The following is a 13845-nucleotide window of genomic DNA, read 5'->3' on the forward strand; positions in this document are numbered from 1 at the left end:
CAAAATGGGAAAACAAAAACAAACTCAATTGAGAAATATATTTGGCCTTGAAAGCTGAAAGATGCCCAAAAGAAAGATTTATATCATTACTGTAACCAAAAAAACTAACACCGATTATCGCATTTCCATTAAAAAATCTAGGAATATTCCATTTATTTCAGGACAACTATTGTTTTTATAATTAACCACATTTTAGCACCAAACATTCCTGCTTACAAAAAACAACAACAAATATTGTCATTTCCAAAATCAAGCATAGCTTTCTCTTTATAAAGTTAGATAACCACAGGTCCCGGCATGGCCAAGCGTGTTAAGGCGTGCGACTCGTAATCTGAGGGTCGCGGGTTCGCATCCCAGTTGCGCCAAACATGCTCGCCCTCCAAGCCGTGGGGGCGTTATAATGTGACGGTCAGTCCCACTATTCGTTGGTAAAAGAGTAGCCCAAGAGTTGGCGGTGGGCAATGATGACTAACTGCCTTCCCTCTAGTCTTACACTGCTAAATTAGGGACGGCTAGCACAGATAGCCCTCGAGTAGCTTTGTGCGAAAATCAAAGAACAAAAAAACAACAACAGATAACCACAGAATACGTTTTATTAATTCAGTTTTTAACAAAATTATTTTTACCTGTATCTCACAATTTCGAAAAATGATACTACAGAACACACATCTTGGATAAACTTTCATTGATTATTTTAAAAGCAAGTTATTTCTGGATCTTGAACATGAAAACAGGAAACCCTGTGAGAATCGTTACGTAAGACACACGAGATCAAGCACGTTATGCCTAACTGTCACAAGACCTTAGCAGCACGACTACTTACTCCATTTAAACTCGTAAAAGTCGTAGTAATCATCGTCGACCAAGTTAGGCCTACCATTCCGATGACCTTCGTAGCTACTAAATCGGCAAGTTTGATAACGCGAGCTGAACTCAACTGACCAACAATCGCGGCCATAACGCCTCATGCACTCGTCCAGACATTCTCGGAAGGAGAAGGCTTTGATCTCTGCCTCGTGAGATCCAGCTAACCGTTTCCTTTGGTAGCACTCGTAGGAGGCGTTGTTCAAGAGGTTATCTAGGGGCGAGAGTATGGCACAAGTTCAAACAAAGTCGATTTTTTAAAAAATTTACTTAGTGTATTCTTTTTTCACCCCTTAAAACTATAATTATTTGTTATTTCACGTATTGTAAATTACCCTTAAAATGTTTGACTGCTTAGTTTAAAACTGATATTAATTATTTGAGACTGTCAAGCTGTCTCATTCTCGTTTTCCTAGAGATAACCAGTAGTGTGGAAACAACGTTTTCTCGCTATTTCCAACAAATCCGATCTGAACTTGTAAACTTTTGACCACCCCTAGAAAAAAAAGAATTATTAACCGTTTCATCCAGACTGTAAGTTATCAAAGTATAATGAAAGAATATATTGCAAAACACAAAATAAAACATGTAGTTCTGTTGATATTGATGACAAAGTTCCAAACAACTATGGTCAAAGTTTATATTTTCACCTTTTTACACATATTTTTGAGGTTATCATGTTGTTAGTAAATGACATAGCTACTCTATGAAACAAAGTACTGTTGGTACTTATCAGCACGGATCACAATGTTAGTAAATGACATAGCTACTCTATGAAACAAAGTACTGTTGGTACTTATCAGCACGGATCACAATGTTAGTAAATGACATAGCTACTCTATGAAACAAAGTACTGTTGGTACTTATCAGTACGGATCACAATGTTAGTAAATGACATAGCTACTCTATGAAACAAAGTACTGTTGGTACTTATCAGTACGGTATCATGTTGTTAGTAAATGACATAGCTACTCTATGTAACAAAGTACTGTTGGTACTTATCAGCACGGATCACAATGTTAGTAAATGACATAGCTACTCTATGAAAGAAAGTACTGTTGGTACTTATCAGCACGGATCACAATGTTAGTAAATGACATAGCTACTCTATGAAACAAAGTACTGTTGGTACTTATCAGTACGGATCACAATGTTAGTAAATGACATAGCTACTCTATGAAAGAAAGTACTGTTGGTACTTATCAGTACGGTATCATGTTGTTAGTAAATGACATAGCTACTCTATGTAACAAAGTACTGTTGGTACTTATCAGCACGGATCACAATGTTAGTAAATGACATAGCTACTCTATGAAACAAAGTACTGTTGGTACTTATCAGCACGGATCACAATGTTAGTAAATGACATAGCTACTCTATGAAACAAAGTACTGTTGGTACTTATCAGTACGGATCACAATGTTAGTAAATGACATAGCTACTCTATGAAACAAAGTACTGTTGGTACTTATCAGCACGGATCACAATGTTAGTAAATGACATAACTACTCTATGAAACAAAGTACTGTTGGTACTTATCAGCACGGATCACAATGTTAGTAAATGACATAGCTACTCTATGAAACAAAGTACTGTTGGTACTTATCAGCACGGATCACAATGTTAGTAAATGACATAGCTACTCTATGAAACAAAGTACTGTTGGTACTTATCAGCACGAATCACAATGTTAGTAAATGACATAGCTACTCTATGAAACAAAGTACTGTTGGTACTTATCAGTAAGGAATCATGTTGTTAGTAAATGACATAGCTACTCTATGAAACAAAGTACTGTTGGTACTTATCAGCACGGATCACAATGTTAGTAAATGACATAGCTACTCTATGAAACAAAGTACTGTTGGTACTTATCAGTAAGGAATCATGTTGTTAGTAAATGACATAGCTACTCTATGAAACAAAGTACTGTTGGTACTTATCAGCACGGATCACGATATTTCAACATAGATCTGCTCAGAATTTCTACTCCCAATATTTTCACACCTATTTCTTATGTTTATTTTACTGTCAGTGCTGATGTTCAAACCGTTCGAAAATAAAGCAATGAATCGCCACTCTAAATAATAAACTTCGAAAACATGTTGGGTAAGGTTTATTGGCTTGTTTCTAGTACAATAATTACAACAAGCATTGTATTAACTACTATATAAAAGGGAAAGAAAACATTCACAATATGACTGTGTATAAAACCTGATCCAGTAAACTTGTTATGTATTTGAATGTTAGTTACAATTTAGGTGTAAAAGTGTAGAAGAACTTCCTGTTTAACCACACTTACACAGTAACAAATAAATACATAATTTCCAGTGATATAAATATGACCAATTTATCTAATATTTCTCACTTAGCGTTACAGTCTGAGTAGCCTTACAGACAATGGGTGTTAGTACAGTTTATGAAGACAAGTTTATTCATCAAAGCATTTGGTTTTTAGAACCAATGAAGTAATATAAGTGTTACAAAGGTGTTAGAAGTATATAATGCCAGTAAAGAAATGAAGTTTTATTAATAACACTGACGGACACAAAATGATTATTTCAGTCAGCCATAGTCAATATTTAACTAGTATTATAAACAACATGAAACAATGGTTATCCACATCAACTTCTTTTCATGAACCATATGGGTCATGGCTGGAACTTTTAATTCCATGTCAAACATAATTTCTAAGCTCCATACTTTAGAAATAAATGAATGGCTAACAAAGATAAACCCACGCTTTGGAGAAAGGAAATAGAGTTCCTTTGTAAACGTTTCATACTGCTACTTCCAAACACAATCACGACATACAAATACTTCCTAGAAAACTGTGAGCACCATATGCTATCAGATCTTAATATTCTAATCCGGTATTTAAAAGGCATCCCATACAATTCTTCCAACTGTGGACAAGACTTTAGCATCATGAACCTTATCACTGTAGAAACTAGATTTAGACTGTTAATCAGCCATGTGACAAATCTCGTGTTCATTAGCTTCACGGCTTCTGATTCAAAACTGGAAACCAGATGACTATGTATCCAATGACTTAGATCTCAGTTGACACATAAACACGAGTATCCCAGTCCAAGGAACTCACTAGTGACCAAGCTTGGAAGTTTTCTTAATAAGTTGTCTAGGAATTCAAATGTTCAAGGTGAAAGAAAATTATTATTTTAATTACATTTTAAAATGTAGATTTTAATTTCAATTACAACTTACAGGCACTATTTCTGAAGTATGTGTTTTTTATGTCTTCGTGACGTAATAGTTGTTAATCATAAGAACACTTTCAAATCGCTTCACTCACTTCTTTAACTACCACTACGCAACTGGAGATAACCTCCACAAAGTAATAATAAACTCCAATAATAAAAGAAAAAATAACTGTTGTAATATATTATAAGGAACAACATGGTCTGGCCACTGCTGTCTCCAGACTTTTTACTTCCTGAATACGTGTGGAACGAAACCAACATATATTTAAAATATATGACGTCATACAATGTAATAACACTGTGGCAGTACAACATAATGTCTAAATATCTACCTGAATGACACAAACACTAGAAGTTGTTTATTTTGATCAGTTCAGTGTTTAACACAAAATTATATTAGATTATAATAGCATTTGTACCATATTTGTTATATAGTGTGAGACCGTGTCTTTCAAAACTTCACTCTTGAAACTCGTACTTGGATGGTTACAAGTTCAAGACCTGCTCGCAACATGTTGTTTTCTCTTTGAACAATACTTTTTACTCAAGTTGTTCTAGTTTATCCAGTAGTATGATGGGTACAAGCTGACAACTGGAACGTTAATTAGTTGTTTACAGCTGACACCTGGAACGTTAATTAGTTGTTTACAGCTGACACCTGGAACGTTAATTAGTTGTTTCTAGCTGACACCTGGAACGTTAATTAGTTGTTTCTAGCTAACACCTGGTACGTTAATTAGTTGTTTACAGCTGACACCTGGAACGTTAATTAGTTGTTTACAGCTGACACCTGGAAAGTTAATTAGTTGTTTACAGCTGACACCTGGAACGCTAATTAGTTGTTTCTAGCTAACACCTGGTACGTTAATTAGTTGTTTCTAGCTGACACCTGGAACGTTAATCAGTTGTTTACAGCTGACACCTGGAACGTTAATTAGTTGTTTCTAGCTGACACCTGGAACGTTAATTAGTTGTTTACAGCTGACACCTGGAACGTTAATTAGTGGTTTCTAGCTGACACCTGGAACGTTAATTAGTTGTTTACAGCTGACACCTGGAACGTTAATTAGTTGTTTCTAGCTAACACCTGGTACGTTAATTAGTTGTTTCTAGCTGACACCTGGAACGTTAATCAGTTGTTTACAGCTGACACCTGGAACGTTAATTAGTTGTTTCTAGCTGACACCTGGAACGTTAATTAGTTGTTTACAGCTGACACCTGGAACGTTAATTAGTGGTTTCTAGCTGACAACTGGAACGTTAATTAGTTGTTTCTAGCTGACACCTGGAACGTTAATTAGTTGTTTACAGCTGACACCTGGAACGTTAATTAGTGGTTTCTAGCTGACAACTGGAACGTTAATTAGTTGTTTCTAGCTAACACCTGGTACGTTAATTAGTTGTTTACAGCTGACACCTGGAACGTTAATTAGTTGTTTACAGCTGACACCTGGAAAGTTAATTAGTTGTTTACAGCTGACACCTGGAACGTTAATTAGTTGTTTCTAGCTAACACCTGGTACGTTAATTAGTTGTTTCTAGCTGACACCTGGAACGTTAATCAGTTGTTTACAGCTGACACCTGGAACGTTAATTATTTGTTTCTAGCTGACACCTGGAACGTTAATTAGTTGTTTCTAGCTGACAACTGGAACGTTAATCAGTTGTTTCCACCATCTTTATCAGTTTATGTTCACCTACAATTTTTAAATCGCATCTCAGTATTGGAAGGGATCTAACCTTGAATTTGATGGTAACGCAATTGTCTTTGTACTGTTTTAACTAATAAGTTATTCAGTTGTGTTAGTACTGTTATAACCAATAAGTTGTCTAGTTATTTTAGTACTGTTATAACTTATAAGTTGTTCAGTTATTTTGGTACTGTTATAACTAATAAATTGTTCAGTTTTTTTAGTACTGTTATAACTAATAAGTTGTTCAGTTGATTTAGTACTGTTATAGCCAATAAGTTGTTCAGTTGTATTAGTAGTGTTATAACCAATAAGTTGTTTAGTTGTACTATTATTATCTTTATTTTCATTTTATCTTCAGCTGTGTGTCTCCTTCCAAATATCTGATTGATATTATTGTAAGATTCTTTCCAGTACACATGTTAGTGTATACAGCTCTACAATACGTCATCCTATCACGTGTTGCTTGTAAGTTACAACAAATGTATTTCAGTGTCGACACTTTACTTGTTAAAAAACGTTTTACTAGAAAACCTTTGTATGTTCAAACCTTCATCCTAGTTGGTTCAACACTCACATGGTTTCATGAACTATCTGATGCGATGCTAAAGTTCTTGGGCTAGGTAATATTTACCCAAGGGTTTTAGAGTAGGTTAAGGATTGGATATCTGAGTCACTAACTAATATCTTATGTAAGTTATTGAAGAAATACCAGAAGTCTGGAAGTTGTTTTCATGTTACTTATCCTTTCAAGGAAGATTATAACACTTGTCACAGTAACTACAGGTCTATTAATTTTATACCAGTGGTGAGAAGTCTGCTTGATAGTGCTTTGAAAGGCCCTTTATTTAACAAAGTTTAAAATTTTATTGAATAGCCAGAATGGTTTCACTGGGGAATATCTTGTTCTACAGGTCTTCTGACGTTCTTTGAAGACGTCAGGCAAATTAGTGTACGGATATAGTTTGATATATCTACGTTATCAGAAAGTATTTGACAAGGTACAACATGAAAGGTTTATTAAAAAGTTATCTCTTTAGTTGTGGGAGAGAGGTTGGTTCACTTAATAGAAAACTGGCTACCCGGAAGAAAGCAGAGGGTTGCTATAAATGGAGTTCAGTCAAACTGGAACAAGTGGGATACATCAGTCAAACTGGAACAAGTGGGATACATCAGTCAAACTGAAACAAGTGGGATACATCAGTCAAAATGGAACAAGTGGGATACATCAGTCAAATTGGAACAAGTAGGATACATCAGTCAAAATGGAACAAGTGGGATACATCAGTCAAACTGGAACAAGTGGGATACATCAGTCAAAATGGAACAAGTGGGATACATCAGTCAAAATGGAACAAGTGGGATACATCAGTCAAACTGGATTCAGTGTTAGGACATTTGCTCTTTTTGATTTACATCAATGACGTAGACAAATGAATGGTCTACAGACTGTCTACATGCTGCTGAAGACATTAACGTTTAGGATGTCTGCTGGTTGTGAGATGGATAAAGAAATGGTATTTTATTATATATAAATAATTTTTTCAATCACATTAACTCTATACATGCCAAAATTAACTTCACATGTGAACAGGAAGAAAGCAATCAAATATCATTTCTTAACCTCAAAATTACAAAAACCGACACACAATTTAAAACAGAAATCCACCGAAAAATCACCCATACTGGACTATACATTCCTTGGGACTCAGCACATGAAACAAAACAAAAACTCAACATACTAATAAACCAAATAAGCACAGCCATAAAACTATGCTCACCATATAAAATTAACGATGAATTAGACAAAATAAAACAATACTTTATCAACATCAAAAAGTTTCCTCCACAAACCGTAGAAAACATTATATGCACACATCTAGACAGAAAGCAAAATCAACTAACAAAAGTAAATATATCCCACGAATTAAAAAATCACGAAACCATATACTGCTGCATACCATATATTCCCGACATCAGCAAACAAATAACCAACATTTGGCAAAAATTAGTAACAAAATATGACATTCCAGTTAATACCAAATTTATTCAAAACCCGGCACAAAACTGGGGTCTATACTATGTAAAACTACACTGACAAACACCACACCAACATTATTTATAAAATACAATGTGATAACTGCCATGACTTCTATATTGGAGAAACAAGTAGAAAAATGGAAACCAGATTCAAAGAACATAAAAAGTCACCTTCACACGTTTTCGAACACTGCAAGTCAAATAAACACAACATAACCATAGAAAACACTCAAATACTAAATAAAGAAACAAACATAAACAAACGCAAAATTAAAGAAGCCTTACTTATACAACAACTTAAACCCAAAATAAACAAATACAAATGAACACCTTTATACCCATATTAATATATATAATCAAACATCTAAGCACGCCCTCTACATTCCTACATTCAGTTGCACAACCCCCTTCAAACATGTGGTCAGCTACTGGTCAGTTACCTCTTTCTTTGTGAAACTGACGATTACCGAAGATGAGCGAACAACGTGTTTCAAGTAATCGCTGTTTAAATATTAAAATCTAATTAAGAAATTTGAAAACTCGTTTTATTTGATTATCTAGATTTTAATGTTTAAACAGTGTTTACTTGTGTTTCAAACAATCCGTGATGACGAGAAAACCCACTTATAGAGAAAAATATGTATGTAAAAACGGCTGGTATGGATAGAGAAAATTCTATGTAGAGGAGCGAACAACGTTTCGACCTTCTTCGGTCATCGTCAGGTTCAGTGGATTATTGTAATGTTTTGAATTTCGCGCAAAGCTACACGATGGCTATCTGCGCTAGCAGTCCCTAATTTAGCAGTGTAAGACTAGAGGGAAGGCAGCTAGTTGTCACCACCCACCGCCAACTATTGGGCTACTCATTTACCAACGAATAGTGGGATTGTCGTCACACTATATCTTCCCCACGGCTATTTTCTCCCACACGCTATCAGCATGTTTGGTGTGATGGAGATTCGAACCCGCGACTCTCAGATTGCGAGTCTAACTATACAGATAGTCATTACTGACACTCTCATTTAAAGTGCCAGTATAATAATTACTGATACGAAATTGTCGACGAAGTTTGTTTGTTTCAGTATTAGCCGCAATAAAATGCTACATAAGGGTTGTGCTACATAAGGGTTGTGTATGTCATCAGTCCTTACAAACAGACCAGATAGAAAGCAGCTAGCCAACAGTATCTAACGCCAAATTTTGGGATACTCTAATTTAATAATGAATGCCTTGATGCTAGTGTAGGAAACACTATACTGCAGAAGCGGGGCCCGAACCATGGACCATCGGAAGAATTCACAATCCGATAAGTTAACCCTTTGCCTCTAGCCACCTATCGGCCATAAAAATAAACCTAAATACGATCTTTATAAATTATTAATCAGTTAAAAGTCAAACTGAAACCACACATACCTGATAAACACATGTTTTCCATGTAGTCACTGTTCGAATCTTGACGAAAGGAATCAGGTGCCGTGTACTTTGTCCCTCGGCTGATTCGACATTTCTGACCTGCGCGATCGAACGTTGCCGAGCGACAGACGAAATTATATTCGTTGAGACATTTGTCTTGGCATTCTGTCCTGTCGGAAGCAAACACTTCATTGTCGTCGTCTCGCTCAAATTTGTACCCTGGTGTTCTTTCGAAGACATACAACTGGTCAGCACATTCTGTGCTCACTTTCGCGGCTGGAGAAATAAACATTTTACTCTCACAACGTGTGTTATTTATGTGTTAAAGGAAGTGATGGCTGTGGAGGGCGAAGACTGTCATATGAGCGTATTTCTCTCATTGTATTTTCGTTATCAATCGTAGGTACATTTGACTTGAAAAGACTAATGAATTAGGATTACAGTGAAGTTTTTAGGAGCACATTTGTTCATTTGATAATGACAGTTGAATTCTCGTGTTCCACCCACTTCCACCAACCCACCCATGAAAACTCAAGTTCAGTCAAATAAAAACAACATATACTAAAAACACGCTAACTGAAAGTAAAAACACAACAACTAATTTTCACTTTATAAATCTCACTTTATATACATGAGAGAGACCACTGACGTTAAATATTAGTTGGTTTACTGTTTATATACATGAGAGACACCATTAACGTTAAATATTAGTTGGTTTACTGTTTATATACATGAGAGAGACTACTGACGTTAAATATTAGTTGGTTTACTGTTTATATACATGAGAGAGACCACTGACGTTAAATATTAGTTGGTTTACTGTTTATATACATGAGAGATACCACTGACGTTAAATATTAGTTGCTTTACTGTTTATATACATGAGAGAGACCACTGACGTTAAATATTAGTTGGTTTACTGTTTACATACATGAGAGAGACCACTGACGTTAAATATTAGTTGGTTTACTGTTTATATACATGATAGAGACCACTGACGTTAAATATTAGTTGGTTTACTGTTTACATACATGAGAGAGACCAACCACTGACGTTAAATATTAGTTGGTTTACTGTTTATATACATGAGAGAGACCACTGACGTTAAATATTAGTTGTTTTACTCTTTATATACATGAAAGAGACCACTGACGTTAAATATTAGTTGGTTTACTGTTTATATACATGAGAGAGACCACTGACGTTAAATATTAGTTGGTTTACTGTTTATATACATGAGAGAGACCACTGACGTTAAATATTAGTTAGTTTACTGTTTATATACATGAGAGACACCATTAACGTTAAATATTAGTTGGTTTACTGTTTATATACATGAGAGAGACCACTGACGTTAAATATTAGTTAGTTTACTGTTTATATACATGAGAGACACCATTAACGTTAAATATTAGTTGGTTTACTGTTTATATACATGAGAGAGACCAACCACTGACGTTAAATATTAGTTGGTTTACTGGTGAACTTCGTTAGATTTCAAAACAAAAGTCGTTACTTCAGTGGCTTGTTTTACAATTTTGAAAAATTTAAATAACTAAATTGCTGTATTTTGGATTTTGAAAAATTGTAAAACAAGCCACTAGTAACATAACTTTTGTTTTAATCTAACAATAAACTCAACAATATTAACGTCAGTGGTGAATTCTCTCATGTATAAACAATAAACAACTAATATTAAAATTAATGTCTCATCTTCTATATAAACAATAAACTAACTAATATTTAACGTCGATCTCTCATGTATATAAACAATAAACCAACTAATATATTAACGTTAATGGTGTCTCTCATATATATAAACAATAAACTAACAATATTAACGTCAAAATCTCTCATATATAAACAGATTTTGAAAAATGAACACTGTGCTACCGGTATATTTTGAAAAATGAGCACTGTGTTACTGGTATATTTTGAAAAATGAACACTGTGTTACTGGTATATTTTGAAAAATGAACACTGTGTTACCGGTATATTTTGAAAAATGAGCACTGTGTTACTGGTATATTTTGAAAAATGAGCACTGTGTTACCGGTATATTTTGAAAAATGAGCACCGTGTTACTGGTATATTTTGAAAAATGAACACTGTGTTACCGGTATATTTTGAAAAATGAGCACTGTGTTACCGGTATATTTTGAAAAATGAGCACTGTGTTACTGGTATATTTTGAAAAATGAGCACTGTGTTACCGGTATATTTTGAAAAATGAACACTGTGTTACCGGTATATTTTGAAAAATGAGCACTGTGTTACTGGTATATTTTGAAAAATGAGCACTGTGTTACCGGTATATTTTGAAAAATGAACACTGTGTTACTGGTATATTTTGAAAAATGAACACTGTGTTACCGGTATATTTTGAAAAATGAGCACTGTGTTACTGGTATATTTTGAAAAATGAACACTGTGTTACTGGTATATTTTGAAAAATGAACACTGTGTTACCGGTATATTTTGAAAAATGAGCACTGTGTTACTGGTATATTTTGAAAAATGAGCACTGTGTTACCGGTATATTTTGAAAAATGAGCACCGTGTTACTGGTATATTTTGAAAAATGAACACTGTGTTACCGGTATATTTTGAAAAATGAGCAATGTGTTACCGGTATATTTTGAAAAATGAGCACTGTGTTACTGGTATATTTTGAAAAATGAGCACTGTGTTACCGGTATATTTTGAAAAATGAACACTGTGCTACCGGTATATTTTGAAAAATGAGCACTGTGTTACTGGTATATTTTGAAAAATGAGCACTGTGTTACTGGTATATTTTGAAAAATGAGCACTGTGTTACTGGTATATTTTGAAAAATGAGCACTGTGTTACCGGTATATTTTGAAAAATGAACACTGTGCTACCGGTATATTTTGAAAAATGAGCACTGTGTTACTGGTATATTTTGAAAAATGAGCAATGTGTTACCGGTATATTTTGAAAAATGAGCACTGTGTTACTGGTATATTTTGAAAAATGAGCACTGTGTTACCGGTATATTTTGAAAAATGAGCACTGTGTTACCGGTATATTTTGAAAAATGAGCACTGTGTTACTGGTATATTTTGAAAAATGAGCACTGTGTTACCGGTATATTTTGAAAAATGAGCACTGTGTTACTGGTATATTTTGAAAAATGAACACTGTGTTACTGGTATATTTTGAAAAATGAACACTGTGTTACTGGTATATTTTGAAAAATGAGCACTGTGTTACCGGTATATTTTGAAAAATGAACACTGTGTTACTGGTATATTTTGAAAAATGAACACTGTGTTACCGGTATATTTTGAAAAATGAACACTGTGTTACTGGTATATTTTGAAAAATGAGCAATGTGTTACCGGTATATTTTGAAAAATGAACACTGTGTTACTGGTATATTTTGAAAAATGAACACTGTGTTACCGGTATATTTTGAAAAATGAACACTGTGTTACTGGTATATTTTGAAAAATGAGCACCGTGTTACCGGTATATTTTGAAAAATGAGCACTGTGTTACTGGTATATTTTGAAAAATGAACACTGTGTTACTGGTATATTTTGAAAAATGAGCACCGTGTTACTGGTATATTTTGAAAAATGAGCACCGTGTTACTGGTATATTTTGAAAAATGAGCACCGTGTTACCGGTATATTTTGAAAAATGAGCACTGTGTTACTGGTATATTTTGAAAAATGAACACTGTGTTACCGGTATATTTTGAAAAATGAGCACTGTGTTACCGGTATATTTTGAAAAATGAACACTGTGTTACCGGTATATTTTGAAAAATGAGCACTGTGTTACTGGTATATTTTGAAAAATGAGCACCGTGTTACCGGTATATTTTGAAAAATGAACACTGTGTTACCGGTATATTTTGAAAAATGAGCACTGTGTTACCGGTATATTTTGAAAAATGAACAATGTGTTACCGGTATATTTTGAAAAATGAGCACTGTGTTACTGGTATATTTTGAAAAATGAGCACCGTGTTACCGGTATATTTTGAAAAATGAACACTGTGTTACTGGTATATTTTGAAAAATGAGCACCGTGTTACCGGTATATTTTGAAAAATGAGCACTGTGTTACTGGTATATTTTGAAAAATGAACACTGTGTTACTGGTATATTTTGAAAAATGAGCACCGTGTTACTGGTATATTTTGAAAAATGAACACTGTGTTACCGGTATATTTTGAAAAATGAGCACTGTGTTACTGGTATATTTTGAAAAATGAGCACCGTGTTACCAGTATATTTTGAAAAATGAGCACCGTGTTACCGGTATGTTTTGAAAAATGAACACTGTGTTACCAGTATATTTTGAAAAATGAGCACTGTGTTACCGGTATATTTTGAAAAATGAGCACTGTGTTACTGGTATATTTTGAAAAATGAGCACTGTGTTACCGGTATATTTTGAAAAATGAACACTGTGTTACTGGTATATTTTGAAAAATGAGCACTGTGTTACCGGTATATTTTGAAAAATGAGCACTGTGCTACCGGTATATTTTAAAAAATGAGCACTGTGTTACCGGTATATTTTGAAAAATGAGCACTGTGTTACTGGTATATTTTGAAAAATGAGCACTGTGTTACCGG

General features: G+C 34.3%; 1 pseudogene across 1 annotated transcript in view; it reads right to left on the bottom strand.

Annotated features, from left to right (window-relative positions):
* The window catches only part of LOC143248428 (uncharacterized), an 81511-nt pseudogene that overhangs the window by 20308 nt on the left and 47358 nt on the right, over positions 1-13845 (bottom strand). Inside the window, exons 4-5 of the transcript XR_013026984.1 lie at positions 9230-9505; positions 824-1078 (exon numbers count right to left, since the gene is read on the bottom strand). The product of XR_013026984.1 is annotated as an uncharacterized LOC143248428 (transcript). The remainder of the gene's footprint in view (positions 1-823; positions 1079-9229; positions 9506-13845) is intronic.

Source organism: Tachypleus tridentatus, chromosome 4, assembly GCF_004210375.1.
Source record: "Tachypleus tridentatus isolate NWPU-2018 chromosome 4, ASM421037v1, whole genome shotgun sequence".
NCBI classification, from domain to species: domain Eukaryota; kingdom Metazoa; phylum Arthropoda; class Merostomata; order Xiphosura; family Limulidae; genus Tachypleus; species Tachypleus tridentatus.